We start from the raw sequence: 17,357 nt of genomic DNA, 5'->3' as shown, positions 1-17,357 counted from the left end.
AAGCACTGCAAAGTGTTTTACTTTTTAATGTTGAAAAAGTGACTTTTGAGGGCCAGTGTTTTAGCCTGATAGCACAAGAGCTTATCTGGAAAGCACAAAGCCATGAGGTACCAAAACTAGTGCCATTTGATATTTCTGGAACCTTCCCAGGAAAAACATGTGTTCTAGAACCAAAATGGAATGCTCAGAGAATTATTAATCATGGTTCTCTAACATTTCAAGGACCATAATGTAGAAAAGTTGACAAAGGGTCTCAATACACTTATGTTCCAACTTTCTTCAGAAAAGAAGTAATTTTTGTTTGCACTCCAACTATAATTATGTCATAAGAAACTATCTAAGTTCAAGAGTCTCTTTTTCTCACTAATCTAAAGCAGATTAAACTTAATCCAAGAAAGTTTTCAGATGAAACTAAGTGCATTAAAGTATATAGATGACTTGGTCAGTCCGATGAGATAGAGTGGAAAGATTTAATAAAACTCTTAAATCAAACATTGACTTGCAATGAGAGACAGATGGAAATACAGGTTGCTATTATATCTGGGATGAATATTGGATTGTTTAGTTGAGAAGACCAGAACATGGACAGCCAGGGAAATACACAGTTCCAACTTGAGCCAAAACAGTACCTGTCCAAGACACTTGTTTGCCTAGTAGCAGAATGGGACATCAAAATAAGACATATTATCATGTATCCCTGCTTTAACATATAAAATCCCAAAAATCAAGTGCTTCAACTATTTTAAGTTACCAGTTATTCAATAATAATGTTACATTAAATAAATAATAAACACACTTCTTAATTTTTAGATTTTTTACAGGAGGCACTGGAAAAATTTATGGTAATAACTCCACACAAGAAAAGAACATACATGGGAATAAATCTAACAAAGAAAAAGACCTCTTCTTGAAAAGTATTGCTTTCTAAAAGATTGATTGAAGTGGATAGCAGAAAATGTGTTGATATCCCTTATTCTTGTGGAAGAATGAATTCTGTAAAAATGTCCATACTTTCAGAGTTATTATACAGATTTAATGCAATCCACAGTGAAATTACATAGCATATGTCACAGATTTAGAGAAAACTTTCCTAAAAATTTATTTGGAAGCAGAAGAGACCTAGAATACCAGAAACATTTCTTGGAACAAATGCAGGACAAGGAACATCACAATCTCTGCCTTGAAATTGGGCTGCAAAGCTACTGTGATTTAAAAATACAACTTGCTACTGGAAAAGAAGATGAGAATGACCTGAGAACCATTGGAACAAATTGAAATATTCAGAAATACCTACAAGCATACACAGCCAATTCAATCTTTGAAAATGGAACTAAACACATTAACTAGAAGAAGTAAACCTACATAAATGGAGTTGGAAAATCTGGCTTCCATATACCAAAGGGTAAACTACACCCATGATTTCACCATGCACTGAACTATAATTGAAGTTGATCAAAGGTGTAAATAGTAAAGTCAAAAATGTGTGGGAAGATAGGATAAGAAGTCTTGATGACATTGGTTGAGGCCAACTTTATGAACAAAACCTCAGTTGCACAGAAAACATAACAAAGAATCAACAGCTGTGACATTTTACTACAAAGGTTTTACACTGGAAGAGAAGCCGGTCATAGGATGAAGAGACAACACATAGTGAGGGAACTACTTTTTGCCAGTATTTTATCATAAAAGTACTAATATGTAGGATACATAAAGAAATGAAATAGAAATGAGATCTCCTAAATTTAAAGATGAATAAATGGGTATCTAAAATGAATAGACATTTGTCAAATGAAAGTTGGAAATGTTAGATTGTTTCTTGCCAAAATTCAACTGTTTGAATTCACCTTTGTAAATACGATGTTTGAAGGGTTGATACCAACAGATTTCTCCATACATTTCCATTGCATCTTCAGGTCTAATGTTCTTTGAACTTCTGTCATATTCAGTAGGTCACAGCCCAGTCTTTATTTTCAACCTATGACAATCTGATCTCAGGGAGTCCTTCCTTGGTCCAGGCGTTGATATCGCTGTGCTCCATCATCCCCTGTGGCCCACAATATTAGGTTTTTCTTTCATGCTAATTTCTTTCCTATGATTGAGATGGTGGTAAAGTACACATTCAGTGTATCCCCAAGTTTCTGTATTATTTCCATGAAACATGTTCTACCTCAGTCAGGATACATGTTTGTGAAACAAGGTTTAAGAGCACTCCATGCCACAAATTATGTCAAAGATGGAAACAGCCTTCAAAACAGTCACATGTATCATGTATTGTGTATGTCCATGTGGATATGATCTGGAAAATGGAAATTTAATTCTTACCTTATAAATGCTTGGTTCACTCTTCACTTCGTGAACTGGACTCTTTGCTGCCAAAACATTCAGTTAATGCAGGGTAATCAGGACTGACTTTTGAGATAAAAAATTGACTGGGGATGGAGGAAAAAATATGTTTCTATGTAGAAACTGCAGATGAACCTGTAGACTCCACATGCACAAATGAAGTCACCATATAGTGTCAAGACACAGAGCTGAAGGAGACTTTGTGGAATGTGTTCCACTTTGCATGTTGCTGAATCTGAATCAGGAACAGGATAGGGCACTGTGCTCCCCACTGCCAGTCAAGCCTCATGCCACAGGCCTGAAGGGATCAGGTTGAAGCCAGTACCGAAGTCATGTCACAGACTTCACGAGTTTCATGGGAAGACTCCAACTTCAACAGATAACATCTAGTCCATTTGTATCCAGCTCAGAGCCCCTGGCACCAAACTTAACTTCCTAGCCTCTAGGATGTTTCCTTGTGCATAGATTCCTGCTGTCTGCAGAAGTCATCCAGCAACCAGGCCCAAATTCTAGGGGCCTTCATCAGCAGGGGACCCTCAGTCCAAAATATGGCAGCAAAAATATAAAAGAGGACCCCATATAATTAAATGTCCTGATCTCCCTATGCCTCTTTCCAGATCACAAAGCACACAGCCTTCCTGCATCACCCAATAGCTGGTAATGAAAGACCAAATATTTGAGACTGAAGGGAAAAGGAAAGTGATCTAAAATCTGAACTGATGAACAAGTTGATACATGCCATTTTTGTTTTACATATGGGCTGCTGAAATTCTCAAGGGCATTACTGCACTTAAAATGAGGTTGCTCTTGTCTTTAGAGAACAGGGATTGATTACCTGTATTTTTTGCAAATTTACTCCTATGTCCATTAGTAGAGTGGAAATGTACTCCGTGATTTGAGGCTATGTACTCTGGACATGATTCCTAAACTCTGAGGAGGGATGGGTGAGAACAGGCCAGGTCTTCTCAGAGTTTGAGATGAGGCCAATGGTTTTACTGCATTATCAGGAAACAAGGTCTGATTTAAGTTTTCAGGACTGAGATTGGAATTCAGCATATTTATACTGAGCTATCTCCACAGTACCATTTTTTATTTGCAGACAGGTTTTCTCTATGTTTCCAAGTTGCCAAGCCTGGGCTTAAATTGAAAAGTTGAAATCATCTTGCCTCAGGTTCCTGGACTGCTTAAATCACATGAAATCACAACCTTGCCTATGTCTGAACCATTTTATTTTTAAAAATGATAAAACAATAAGATAAGGGAGTAAAATTAGGAATTACATTGTAGAATTTACCAGCAATATTCTACCTCGGAATCAAGTGTGTAGAAATAACTGCCTCAATGTATTTTTCCTATATTAGAGAGTAATATTTTACACACAGTGAAACTTATACACATTACATTTAATATATATTTATGATTTTGGAATACACTTAACTGTTTATGAATGTGTTTACTAACAGTGCTACTAATTACAGACATTTGAATAATAACCACGGTAAAATCAGGATCTTGTGAACCTCTTGTCTCTCTTCATTTCTCATCCTTCCTTGCACTTAACCTTCTTGTCAGGTTGTCACATCATATGATAGCCCTCTGATGAAGGAAACTGAGATCCATGATGAATCCAAGTGACATTAAATTCATGAATGCTACAGAGAATGGAACATGATTAAGACTTGGTCAACATTTATTTCTGAATTATATTTTAATATCATAAAATGCTGCCAAAATGCCACTGTGGAACATGCGCCTAAATGGAGACTATGAGAGTTAACAGTGCCATGCACCAAATACTGGACATAGAAGGGCAAAAGTGGTGTATGAAATTCCTTGCCTGAATTTTTTTGCTAGGTAAACTTAATGCTAAAACCTGGGCATGGGTGTGCATGCCTGTAATCCCAGGGCTCAGAAGGCTAAGGCAGAAGTATTGCTGCAAGTTCAATTCAGCTTGGACTAAAAATTGATCCCAAGGCCAGCCTGAACTACAAAGTGAGCCCAAGACCAGCCTGGACTAAAGTGAGCCCAAGGCCCACCTGAACTTCATAGCAAGACCATTTCAGACAAAAAAAAATCTAATGTTACAATGTGAGAATCACCTTATTCATTGCACACTGCTGACTCTGTTTTTCTGTTGTCACAAAGTGACATCATTTCCATCATTCACTATTTCTATTCTGGCAATCGTATTCCGGAACTATCCTTGAACCTTAGGAATTGTATGACATCCCAATTCACTTGCATATTCAGGATTCTGCTGTTTACAAATGACTGACTTAATATAAGAGGAATGGTGTTTACATTTGTATAAAAGTACACAATGTAGGGGCTGGAGATTTACCAAAGTGGCAGAAGTGTCTGCCTTGCAAGCTTGCAGTTGTCAGTTCAATCTTTGGTACCAAAGGAAAAAAAAAAGTACATGATGTGTGATAGGCAGTAGGATTATACATCTTTCAGGAATGGAGAGAAGCAAGAAATAGAGGAAAAATATAAATAGAAGATGTTAAGGCAACAATAAAGAACTCAGACCCATTATACACATAGATGCCTTCCAAAGATGAACACTTGCATTATGTGCTAGAAACAGGAGCTAATGCAATTATACATATTTTAAATTTGCTCTTGTAATTATCTTATCATAAGCACACCTACATAGATGCATGTCATAAAAACTGGTGAAGGACACTTCTGAATGATCGTTCTAGAAAAAATAGAGACAGATCCAAGTGGAAAGAATGCTTTTGTGGAAAACAGGTGTCATCTATGAAGACAGTATCAATGAATCTAAAATGTGGGGAAATATTTCAGAATCCTTGAAATATCTTTAAAAAGTGTGATGTTTTAAAAAAGTAACACTACAGACAAATAGATCAGCTTCTTATGTGTGACACTGAAACACAAAATAAATATGATTTGGGATATCTCCATTTTCAAGTGTGATCTCTGGAATATCTACAAATATGTATTGAAATCAATTTTCTATGGTATTTCTACAGGTTTCAACATGAATAATTTACAAAGTATTTTCAAAATAGTCACTTACATAAGTGCAATTTTGCTGCATAGTCCTGGCTTTCACACACTTCACCATACCCATGTTTACAAAGGACTTGCTCACCTCACATACATAGGCTGTGGCCACAATAGGACTTCCTTTTAGAGGTTAGCATCTATCAACAGATTTTTTTTTTTTGGTACTGGGGATTGAACTCAGGACCTCTCACTTGCCAGGCAGGTGTTTATGCTGTTGAGCTAAATCCCCGGCTATCAGTGGAATTTTTTTTTAATACATGTTTTTCACAAGTTACTCTACAATATGTGGGAAATTTAGTATTTATAAAATGAAAAAATCTTCAAGAAATCCTTCTTACACTGACTGTATGAAGGGGGTTTCTCAACTGTTTGTATTATTTCCTTAATTGTTGACATTATTTTGCATTGAATGCTTTTCTTCATTTTTGGAATGCATGGAGTTGCTTCCCTGTGTGAATTTTTTCATGTCATTACAATCACTGGAGCTGGGAACATTTGCTGCATTGCTTACATGCACACATTCTCCCCATTGTGTGTTCTTTCTTGTTTTTGTCAGTGACTGTGTGAACTTAATGCTTTCCTAAATTGCTTACCTACATAGTTTTCCCACTGTGAATTCTTTGATGCGTTTGCAAGCTATGGCTTTGGCTGGTAGATTTCCCACATTGCTCACATACAGAAGATTTCTCCTTGTGTGGGATTTCTAGGTGTAGAAAATTTGGATGATCAGCAGAACCTTTCACAAATGTCTTCCATAAGGTTTCTCCTAACTGTGAACAATTTTATGGACAAGGTAACAATACTGACCGGAAGGTTTTCCACAATGTTCACCAACATTGAGTTTCTCCTTAGTATGAGTTCAGACAGGTATTTTATAACATGTTTATGTACTGAATGTTTTTCTAAATTTCTTGAGTACAAACTATTTTTCCCTAATTTAAACTCATTCTTGTTTCTGTCAGTGACTGGTTCTGCTTTTGCATTTGTGATGGTATATCTTACCATAAGCATGAATACATAGATACAGGCTATAAATATAAGCACACTTCTGAATACACACATATAGATCCTTCTTGATAAACTGATATAGGAGTTATAGATCATGGTGGGAAAAATGGTCATGAGATAAGTCGGTGTTATCCATCTAGATAAGACATTGATGAATCAAAAACATGGTAAAAAAAGATTCAACATATTTAAATTTTCATTAAAACTGTGATTTTTCATTAAGACTAAAGAAATGTGATTTATTAAAGATATTTAAGTGTTCTTTATAAAACAAGAAATAAGAACATTTTAGGACAATGCTATGTTTGAGGGCGTTTTCAAAAAAATCTATGCATATATGCTGACAGCAATAATTTTATATTATTTTAACAGGTCTCCTTTACATGAGCAATTTTCAAAGTATTATCAAAATAGTTATTACATATGTATGATTTCACTTAACTATTATTATTTTCACACATATGACAATAACCATGAATACTGAATTCTTTCCACATTGAATGTATAGACCTTGGACACAATATGATATCATTTAGAAGGTTAGCTCCTCTGTCAGCTGAACTTTTACCAAATATTTATCACATGTAGTTACTCCCCAGTGTGAGGGGAATCTTATGTTTGCAAAAGGAAACACAGTTGCAAATCTTTTCTACACTGCCTAAATACATATGGGTTTTACCTTGTGGGCCTACTTCCTCTATTTGATGAAATTTTTGTGCACTGAAGGCTTTCTACCACTGTTCAAAAGTATAGAATTACCACACAGAGGAAGTTCTTTTATGTAGTGACAATAGCTCTGGTTTTCCTATATTACTTCCATTCATAGGATTTCTTCCCAGAAGGATCTTTTATGTTAATGAAGTGAGAATTTATCAACACATCCATTTATTCATTCATCATATAGATACTGTTTTTTTTACAGAGTGAATTCTTTTATATATACAAAAGCTACTACTAAAGCTGAAAGATATCCAAAAATGCTTATGTAAATAAAGTTTTCAGCACCTCTGCATACTGAATTCTTTGCCACATTGTTTGTATCCATTGTGGTTCTACCCAGTCTGAGTTCTTTCATGAGTAAGGGTACCATTTTGACAGAAAGATATGCCACACTGCTTACATACATATGGCTTCTCCACAGTGTGAATTCTATCATGAGCTTTAAAACAATAAGTTGTACTGAATGCTTTGCCTCATTTGTTGCAGAAATAGGGTTTCTCCTGAGTGAACTTTTTCATGTATAAGGTTACCATTTTGACTGAAATATTTCACACTCCTCACATACATAGGGTTTCTACCCAGTGTGACTTCTTCCATGTATAAGAAAGTTACAATTTTGACTGAAAGATTTCCCACATTGTTTGCATATCAAGGTTTTCTCCACACTGTGAAATCTTTTATGTCTACTTCTGTGTCTAAAAGATTTTCCACACTGCTTAGATACATATGGCTTCTTCTCAGAGTGAATACTATTATGTACTTTACAAATCAGAGGCTCTACTAAATGTTTTCCCACATTTGTTGCATACATAGGGTTTCTCCCCAGTGTGAATTCTTTCATGTACAATAAGATTACCATTTTGACTGAAAGATTTCCCACATTGCTTACATACAAATGGTTTCTCCCCAGTATGAGATCTATCATGTGCTTTACAAGCAGAGGCTGTACTGAATGCCTTCCCACACTTGGTGCATCCATAGGGTTTCTCCCCAGGGTGAATTCTTTCATGTATTATAAGTTTATGATTTTGATTGAAAGATTTCCCACATTGCTTACATACAAATGATTTCTCCCCAGTATGAGTTCTATCATATTTTACATTCTGAGGTTCTCATGAATGCTGTTCCACTTTTTTTTGCTTATATATAGTTTCTCACCAGTTTGAATTCTTTTATGTCTTTGACAGCTACTGCATGTACTGAATGAATTGCTTGTGTTCACATGTTTGCTTTCCAGTGTGATGTTTTTTATGGTTTTTAAAGGAATTGCTGCAAGATAATGCATTTGCACATTTCTCAGTTATATGGTTTTTCTCTCCAACATATTTTGTAACATTTTTTCAATATAGTATGAAGGCATGAAATTATTCTCTTACTATTTTTGTACATATGAGCTCCCTGAACTGTGATATCTCCCATGATTTTGAACACTGTTAGGTTTTGTGTAGGTTTTGACACTTTTCTTACCTGAAAAAATTTTCTTCTCAGGGTGAGTTTATTCCCTAAGATCAGAGCTGTCCTCCCCACATTGCCCATATTGACAGAGTTTCTCTCCAGTCTTTCTCATTTCATGCTTCTGAAAGGACTGGAAATCACTGCAGGTCTCTACATCTTCATTACATTTATATTGCTGCTCTTCAATTCTCAAATAATTGTCTTCATCACATCTGTAAAGAAATACGAAGAAAGATATCAATCACAATGAAAGAAGCTCTACATTAACAATTCAGATTTATGATGACAAGTTTCTTTTGATGCCTGCTAAGTAATTCTGCTGGTTAACTGACTCACTGCCCTGCAGGACTTCTTACAAAGTAATATTCATTCTAAAGAGGATGGTTTTCATTTTGAAATTTTCATTTAGTGTATGATTCCACTACATAATATTATTTTAGGAGATTGGTAGAAATGACTATCAAATATTGATCACTTTTTTAGCTCTTTGGGTCTTCATTCTCCCCCGTGTCTATTTAGCAGATCATCTTTCTCATCTATAGAATGTACAGATGTCTGGTCTTGTGTTATCTCTATTTCCTTTTTCTCATCAAATATGCTTTAATTTCCATTTAAGAGAAAATTTGTGATATTTTCATTTCTTTGTCTGACTTATTTCACTTAAGGTCTAACTCCTTTTGTTTCTTGAAAAATGACATCATCTTCCTTGTATAACATATTTTTTTTTCAATGTAGAGGGTTAAACACAGGTCTTCTAGGGAATTACATTTGCTGATCTAATATTTGGTTTTTAGATAGAGATTCTCATTGATCAGGAACTTGCTCGGGCCGAATTTCAAGTTGTCATCCTGATGATTCAGGCTCTCAGAATACTGGGACTGCAAGAATGCATCACCATGGTGAGCTGACCCTACATTTTCTTTATGCAGGCATCTAGTGATGGGCATCTGGGCTCTTCACAGAGCTCAGTTACTGTGAGTCGATTCTCATATTAGATACTCTAAATGCCCTCTCATATGCTGCATTGAACAAAACACTGGATTGACCACTAATGTTTGATGATTTTAATGTATTTCACAATATACTGAATCACTGCACATAATGACACAGTACAATCCTCTCAACAGTCAGGAGATAAAAGCATGAGGATCACTCTGAGTTTCAGGTTTGTATAGGCTACACAGTAAGTTCAAAATCAACCTGAACTACAGTCTAAAATCATGGATTAAAAGTAAAAATGTATATATGGATGGATGGACATGTGGAGTAATATGAAACATTATTGTACTTTCCAGACACCTGAAATATTGATTACTATTCTATTTTATTTTATGTATCCATGAACAATGTATGAGAAATCTTTAACATGCACAGCTCAACATTCTACAGGATATTTTCAAAATACTTGTTATAACAGTAGCATTCATTTGCATTTTACATCCTGATTTTATGTAAAAAATTTTTAGATCATGAAAGTCTCAGTATTCACATATATACATAAATGGATAATTTGAAGATGAGTTTCAAACAAAATTCAAAATTTGTTTATTTCCTACATATCAGAATACAATATTTAATTTTACTCCCATACAGTTTCATGATATTGATTGTGGGGGCAATTTTCAAACTGATATATTATACAGTGTCATTTATTACATACTATCAGCACTATGTCTGATTCCTACATTCAAATACTCTTCTATGGATTCCTAGATAATACAAAATAAAATCAAGTTTTTCTTTTGATATTTTTCGTAGGTTAAATAATGTGTAACACGATCTCATTGCTTCCAGTACCTTTGTTGTAGTAGTTTGCTCAAACACTGAACTTAAGGAATGTTCCCTTTCTCTTTTGTGTGTCGATCAGCTTAGATTTCTTGAGCCATTTTTGTCCTCTTCTTTAATTTGTTGGCCACCATATTCTTCCTATATTACAGACAGACATTTTACAAAATTCACTATAAATTTACATTAAAACATGACTGATTCCAGCAAATGTTATAAGCAAATGTTATAATTGCTTATATAAAGATTACAAGCAAATGATATAATTATAAAGATAGAAAGATTACAAGCAAATGTTATAATTATCAATTATATAAAACTATATTACTGAGAAATAATTATTTCTGCTTATATAAATAAACAAAAATATCATCCTTACCTGTAGCATTAATATTCATAGATATTTCCCACATCACATCTCTGTAGAGATTCTTTTGGGATTCATTCAGCAAATCCCACTCTTCTGGGGTGAAGTTCAGAGCTACATCTTCAAAAGTCACTGTCTCCTAAATAATGACAAATTGCCCTGAAGTTCAGACACACTCAACCTGCATTTTCACAGCTCCTGTCATAAACAGTCTAACTGAAGTTCATTATGTAGTAACTGCATGTCATCACCATCAATCCTCAAGTACATCCAAATATAGTCACTCAGTAACATTCATGCTAGACTATTAAACCCTGTCAAAATGATCACAGAACTGTAGCATGGATTGTCCTGCAGGACCTCCTATACTATACTTTTCTATTGCTTTAAAGGAGAGCTCAAAGAGGAAGCCTGCAAATCGCCACTCACAAACATCTGGTTATTCATAGCAATGTGTTCATTTTTCTTGCATACAGCATTTAGAATCTTGAAACTGGTTTCACACATAAATATTTAGTACAATATAAAAGGAGGGTTATGAATTACTAAAATATAAATGAAAATTAAGGTTTATTTGAGCATTCTATGGACAAGGAATTTATAAATTGTAATTATAAACCTATAGTTCACAGATACCAAATTGTATCTTTTTACTTGAATACTAGAAGTTCTATTAGGGAGTAAAAAAAGTTAATGTGGAAAAGAATATATATTTCATATATATTGAAATGCAATGAAAATTGAGGTATAACAAGGTAACTGGTTACTAAATACAAAAGGTAGAGATTCAGCCCATTTTTGTAGTACAAGTCTGTTACCCCAGCACTTGAGAGGCTGATATAAGAGGATTACAAGGAATTTCAGGATTGCCCTGTGCACAGTGTCCAGGCTGGTCTATGCAATAAGGCCAGTTCAAAGTGAGGCCATTCATCAAACTCCTTCACTGAATGAACATTAAAATTAATTTATAGCAATTTACCAATTACATCTTTGTACCAGGACTATATCTTGGTGGTACGAACATCTGGCTGACACATGTAAGGTCCTGAGATCAATTTCTAACACCAAAAAGAAACAAACTAAATGTACCTTTGATGATAGGTGAAAGTTACAAAAAAAGCCTATAAAATTTCAATACTTGTAAGCAAGGATATATTTTGCATTATAAATATGGAAAATGTTCAAATTTCAACATTAACATCAGTGAAAGATTCACAGAGAATGACAAATGGGTTGCAGGAAAGGAAGAGAACCTTCAAGTAGAACATTGTTTCATGATTGAGCCAATGCTATGTGTCTCAGGAATAAAGCACAATGTGTTTCATTTACATTCAGAGACAGACAGGCATATCCTTATACATCTAGACTGTACACTCTCCTTCATATGTGCATTGGAGAACACTGAAATGGGATAGATAAAAAGGAATGATTGTATAATTTATACTAAAAAACACTCAGTTAATGACACAGTTTCCTCAGAAGAAAATCAAGCAGCAAAGAAAATGAAAAGAAATTGAAATCTATGAAGATGGGAATTAGTCAAGAAAACACTGATAGGGAACATAATACAAAAATTTTACTTATAGAGTTAAGATCAGTGAGGACAAGTCTATAAATATCAAAAAGTTATTTGACTCAGGAGAAATAGTGAATAGAAAAAAATGTAAATCTCATTGTAAAAATCACCAAACAGTATTGAAGTGTGGAAGAACAAAATAATTCATTAACTCAACACTCAGCTCCTGAATTCCACAAACTCCTTTACTTATAAGGTTATGAAATTCCACAGACTTTTTTCTAAAGTCTAGAAAACACTTTGTGCTATGATGCCTGAGAATACACACTATTCTTTTTGTATTAGTTACTTTTGTGTGCCATGTAAATATGTATCAGATATAAACAAGTGGATTGCAAATTATGAGTATTGTACCAAGTACAATTCACATTGACATAATTTCAAAAATGTGAAAACCATTTATGAAACTGCTATAAAAAGCACAAAGTGCATCACTTAGCATGACTTTTTAAACAAAGTCCAGTAACTATCAATGGATTATAATAATTACATGATCAATGGTGCTTCTCCCCTCTGCACTCAGAGCAAAAAATTATTTTACAAGGCCAGGGATATAGCTCAACAGCACAGTACTTGCCTTGCAATGTGAGATTTTGAGTTTGATTCTCAGTTTAAAAAAATTGCATGTACATGTGAATTCCCTACTTCAAAGAGATCAATATGTGGGTTTAACAGGCACAAGTTTAAACCCCTTTGCAACTAGTGCTTTTCAGCATTATTTAACATTCCATTATTTAAATTCTTATCATACATCCAGCTTTTAGCACTATGAACTGTAGAAGCTAATGTGTTCAATAGTTTACTCATTTATCACATTACTCTAGATATAAGAGAGTAGTTTACACAGGCCTGGCAAGGGTCCTAACAATTACTTTCATAATAACCAACACTAAAATGTATGTTAAAATTTGATTATGTTAAACTTTATAAAAAATCATTATGTGATTTTTAAACATCCTAAAATGACTTTTAATTCTGAGGGTGTGTTCATTAGTTCTGGAAATAACCATCATTCCAATGAAGCTTAATGTGTAGGACACAATCTGTATTTTTAAGATTTCATATTTTAACTTTCATTTTATTTAGCATAGTTAGATGTCTCTGCCACTTCCTATGGCTGTGATAAAATATCGATCAATGTCACCTGACTTTACACTCCATCACAAGGGATTCCAGACTTATGAAAACTAACCCTAGCAGGAAGCATAATGAGAGCTACACGTAGCCTCACCCTCAATTCTTTCCTTGTTATGAGGCAAGAACATAGCATAGTAAATTTACCATAATATCCCTTTCCTTCTCAATGGTTGAAAGTTAATTTCTTGTGGCTTAGTAATTTTTCCAAAATAATGTACTCAACTTGAAACTGCTGATGCTTAGATTTCTACTGTCATGTTTTGTAAGTTTGATGACTCCAAGGATATTAGAAAAGACATGTCTGGATATAGTTTCATATGGTGAGGAATCATGATCTATGAGATTACATCTGGTGCATGGCCCCTGCTTCCCAATCTCGGTCTCTGCTGAAGAATCCCCACTGGCAGGTTGAAGATTTTATTTTGAGAACATGAGCAAACCTGAGGCCAATGTCCTAAGGCAATGGCAAACATCTGTGCTCAAGCTCAAAAAATAAGAGACTTATTTTCCCTTTAATATCATACCCAGGACATACTGGTGGTTTTCAAGCACATACAAAGTGAGTTATTTCCCATGTTATATAAACCAGTTATGCACAAAGAAGTTCATAGCTTTAAAAATGGAATGGGATATTCATACACATTATGAGATGCACCCCAAATAGTCATCACAAATCATTAATCTTTATTGGCTAAGAATTCCCTTCACAGATATTCTTCATATGTAGTAATTATTTTCTGATTCCCTTAAAACTTCACAGGAGAAAAAGAATACATTTTACCAAAAAAAAAAAAAAAATCCTACAGCTACCAGAGTCATTTCCTCAGAAGGAAAAGATTCACAAAATTATCTGTACATGAGACATAATCTTCCTTGTCATATTCAAGTGTACTACATCATACTCATGGAATTAAAGCAATAATTTGTATCATGAAAAAATCAAATAATCCCAAATTTCATTTTTAATGGGAAAACTAATTACAAAATATCCAATGTGAATTGTCCATTTTTCCTGTGCATAATCTCCTTCTCCACTCTACTTGGGTATAGGCCTAGGTGCCCTGCCTAGTAATTTTTATGCACCATTCACCATTTGGAACTCTTTCTGTGTGTTCACACAACTATGTATGTAATCTGTACTCTAGTAAGTCCTAGGATCCTTAGAAACTCCTCTCCCTTTAAAAAGCTAAAACTGCCAGAAGTTTGAATCCTTTGGAGGCTGAATAACACTGCTGAACTGAAATTATAAACCTGAAGCTTTGTTACAGAGATGTCATTAAAAGATATAATACAGAAATACTTGTTATGTCTAACCTAACCCTAATGTCTAACCATCAGCTCAGTTGTGCCAATTTAAAATTTCCATTTAATCTTCTTGACAGGGGATACATGTCAAGAAATATGACCAGATTGTACTACCTCCATAGAATAATAATAATAAAAATCCAGGGGAAAAAAGACACAAAACACCCACAGTAGTGTATGCATTGACAAAAAGCATTGCACTGCTCTCCTCATAGAGCTTTTCAGGAGAAACAGATGAATACAGCTCTCCAAATTGGAAGCAAGTGGGACAGAGGACAATATAAAGACAATATATACACATGTACAGAGGACAATATGAATACTTGGAAGGAATGACATAAAAGTGATATTTGAGTCTCAACTGGAAAATGACTATATCAACCTAAATGTAACTGATGACAAAATGCATTGAATAAGCACAAGAACAAACATGAAATGCCAAACAGCATCACTAAACATCAGATTTATTTCAACATGCAGAAAATGAATGCCTTGATCTTTATTTCAGATATAAAAGAAATACAAATTTATAACACAACACTAAATATCATATGTACCTTACTGAATGCAGCACACTTTGAATCATTCATTGTTCTCCCATGGTGTCCTTTTGTGGAGACCACACAGTTATCTGGATGTCCCCTGACATGAGCAGGTAAGCTTTGCATTGTGCCATGTATCAACAAGAGAAACTATGCATCAACATAAAAGTTCAATATAAGTTTAATCCACAAACATTTTCTCTTCAATATCTAAGGCCCACATGGACTGTAGAAAAGATAATCTGGTGTGGACATAAAACAACAATGTACATCTCTTATGGAAAAAATTCTCGATCACTTATCCAGGGTGGCCTTGGTTTATAATCACTGTAACTCTCCCAAGTGGCTGGTATTATATCTGTAAACCTCCATGACACAGTGTTGTTCACTTTACCCCAACACTGAAACCTTAGTGAAATGTGATGACATAAAAATTAAAACACTAATCCAGGCATAGTAGTGCATGCCTGAAACCCCAGAACTACAGAAGATGATGCATGAGACTCTGAGAGTTTAGGACAGTGTGAACCACAGAAGTAGACCCAGTGCTCTACACCAAAGTAGAGGCACAACAATATATCTAACAAGGTAGCACATGTCTGTCAACATGTTACAGGCAGCTGAGCTAGTTAGAATTATTACAGGCAGTCAGACAGAGCTAGGCACTCAAATTAGCTGGCATAGAGGACCAGATTTCTAGTGACTTTGGAGAAGCCACACACCTCTTACTCTGGGCCAGATCTCAAAATAGAAGTAAAGGAAATGCAGCCACACCCTTAAATATAATCCTTAGGAATTAGGTATGGATTGAGAAGCAAGGAATCACCATTCCAAACTCCTACAGGAAGAGTCACTGATTCATAAAGAATGCTTGCTTGCCAAGTGACTGGTTTCCCCATTTGTCCCTGATTTAGTCAACTTTATCTGAAAAATTAAACTTATTGGTTGACCATATCTCTTTCACCCCTCATGCCTGCCTGCCTTGTGATTTCTCATTTTTCCCTCTTTAGACTGGCCTCACCTCATGGTTTTACTCTATAAAAATGTCTACAAGGTACATTCTTTGGCAACCTTCTTAGCAGCCCTTCTCTCTCTCAGACAGAGGCTTTCTTTCTCTCAATAAATATTTTTGCTTTTAATCCCATTGTTTATAAAATTCATTCTTAAAATTCTGAGAACAAGAGCTATACTGGAAATATAGTAGGTTGATAGTTTCATTCTCCTATATCAAGCTCAACAGTCAAAGTGCTGGAAAAGTCTAAACACTTCTTGCCACCTCAGGCAAAGTAGTAAGACTACTTCTCCAACTGCAACAAAAATTTTGTTTAATTAAAATATTTTTTCAAATTTGGGAGGTTGAAGGTAGCGGCCAAATTTCTGAGGTCAGTCATTGGACAATAAGAAACACCATCTATGCCTTAAAATGTACGGTGTCCAACAGAAAAACTTTCCCATGCTACTTTAGCTAGGATGTCTAACATATTTTCAAACCTCCAATACTAGTGTATTAATTTCCTATTTACATCAAGATGATTATGCAAACTGATCAGTAGACCAGTAGCAGTATTTGTCCATGACAAAGATTCCCTTTTTTCTATATGCCTGTGACTCTTTTCCTACTCTTAGTCCTAGCAAGTAGACTTTCCTTTAGGGCAGTCACACAAGCTCAAGCTCATCTAAGGAATCCTTCACTGTTCTGGCTTCTGATTGGGCCTCCCTCAACATGCCCAGGCTCCCCCATTTCCTTTCAATCATCTTTGCTCCTTTTCATTCAAAAAAGCCTTTTGTTCTTAATCTTGAATACTCATGCAGATCCTGACTCTAAATATACTTCTACTTCAGCAAGAAGCTCATCTCAGCTTGCAAATTTTCTTATTGAGACAGGGTCTCACAATGCAGTACACTATGGCCCTGAGCTCACTTTAAAGACCAGACTTGCTTAAAATTGCAAGGATCCTCCTGTTCCACCTCCTGAATACTGGGATTAAGGGAATATGCCACATCCCAAACATGTTTCAAATTTCAGGCCAATTTCTAAGCACAGTCCTAAGGCTACAGCCATTCTTTCAGAAGGGACACATTTCCA

The 17,357-nt window shown here is 35.0% G+C and overlaps 1 long non-coding RNA gene across 3 annotated transcripts in view; it reads right to left on the bottom strand.

Annotated features, from left to right (window-relative positions):
* The window catches only part of LOC106026200 (uncharacterized), a 31,795-nt gene extending 19,686 nt beyond the window's left edge, over window positions 1-12,109 (bottom strand). Inside the window, exons 1-4 of one of the 3 annotated variants that reach the window (XR_002789735.2) lie at window positions 10,724-12,104; window positions 10,357-10,485; window positions 8,572-8,771; window positions 788-3,995 (exon numbers count right to left, since the gene is read on the bottom strand). This is a non-coding gene — a long non-coding RNA (uncharacterized LOC106026200). The other 2 variants (XR_010047703.1, XR_010047704.1) reach the window with 2 other exon arrangements.
* Between the last annotated feature and the right edge of the window lie 5,248 nt (window positions 12,110-17,357).

The sequence above is a fragment of the Cavia porcellus genome, unplaced genomic scaffold (assembly GCF_034190915.1).
Source record: "Cavia porcellus strain 051 isolate PalLab524CR breed Dunkin Hartley unplaced genomic scaffold, mCavPor4.1 scaffold_5, whole genome shotgun sequence".
NCBI lineage: Eukaryota > Metazoa > Chordata > Mammalia > Rodentia > Caviidae > Cavia > Cavia porcellus.
The sequence above is the reverse complement of the archived record's forward strand: the minus strand, read 5'-3'. Positions and strand labels throughout refer to the sequence as shown.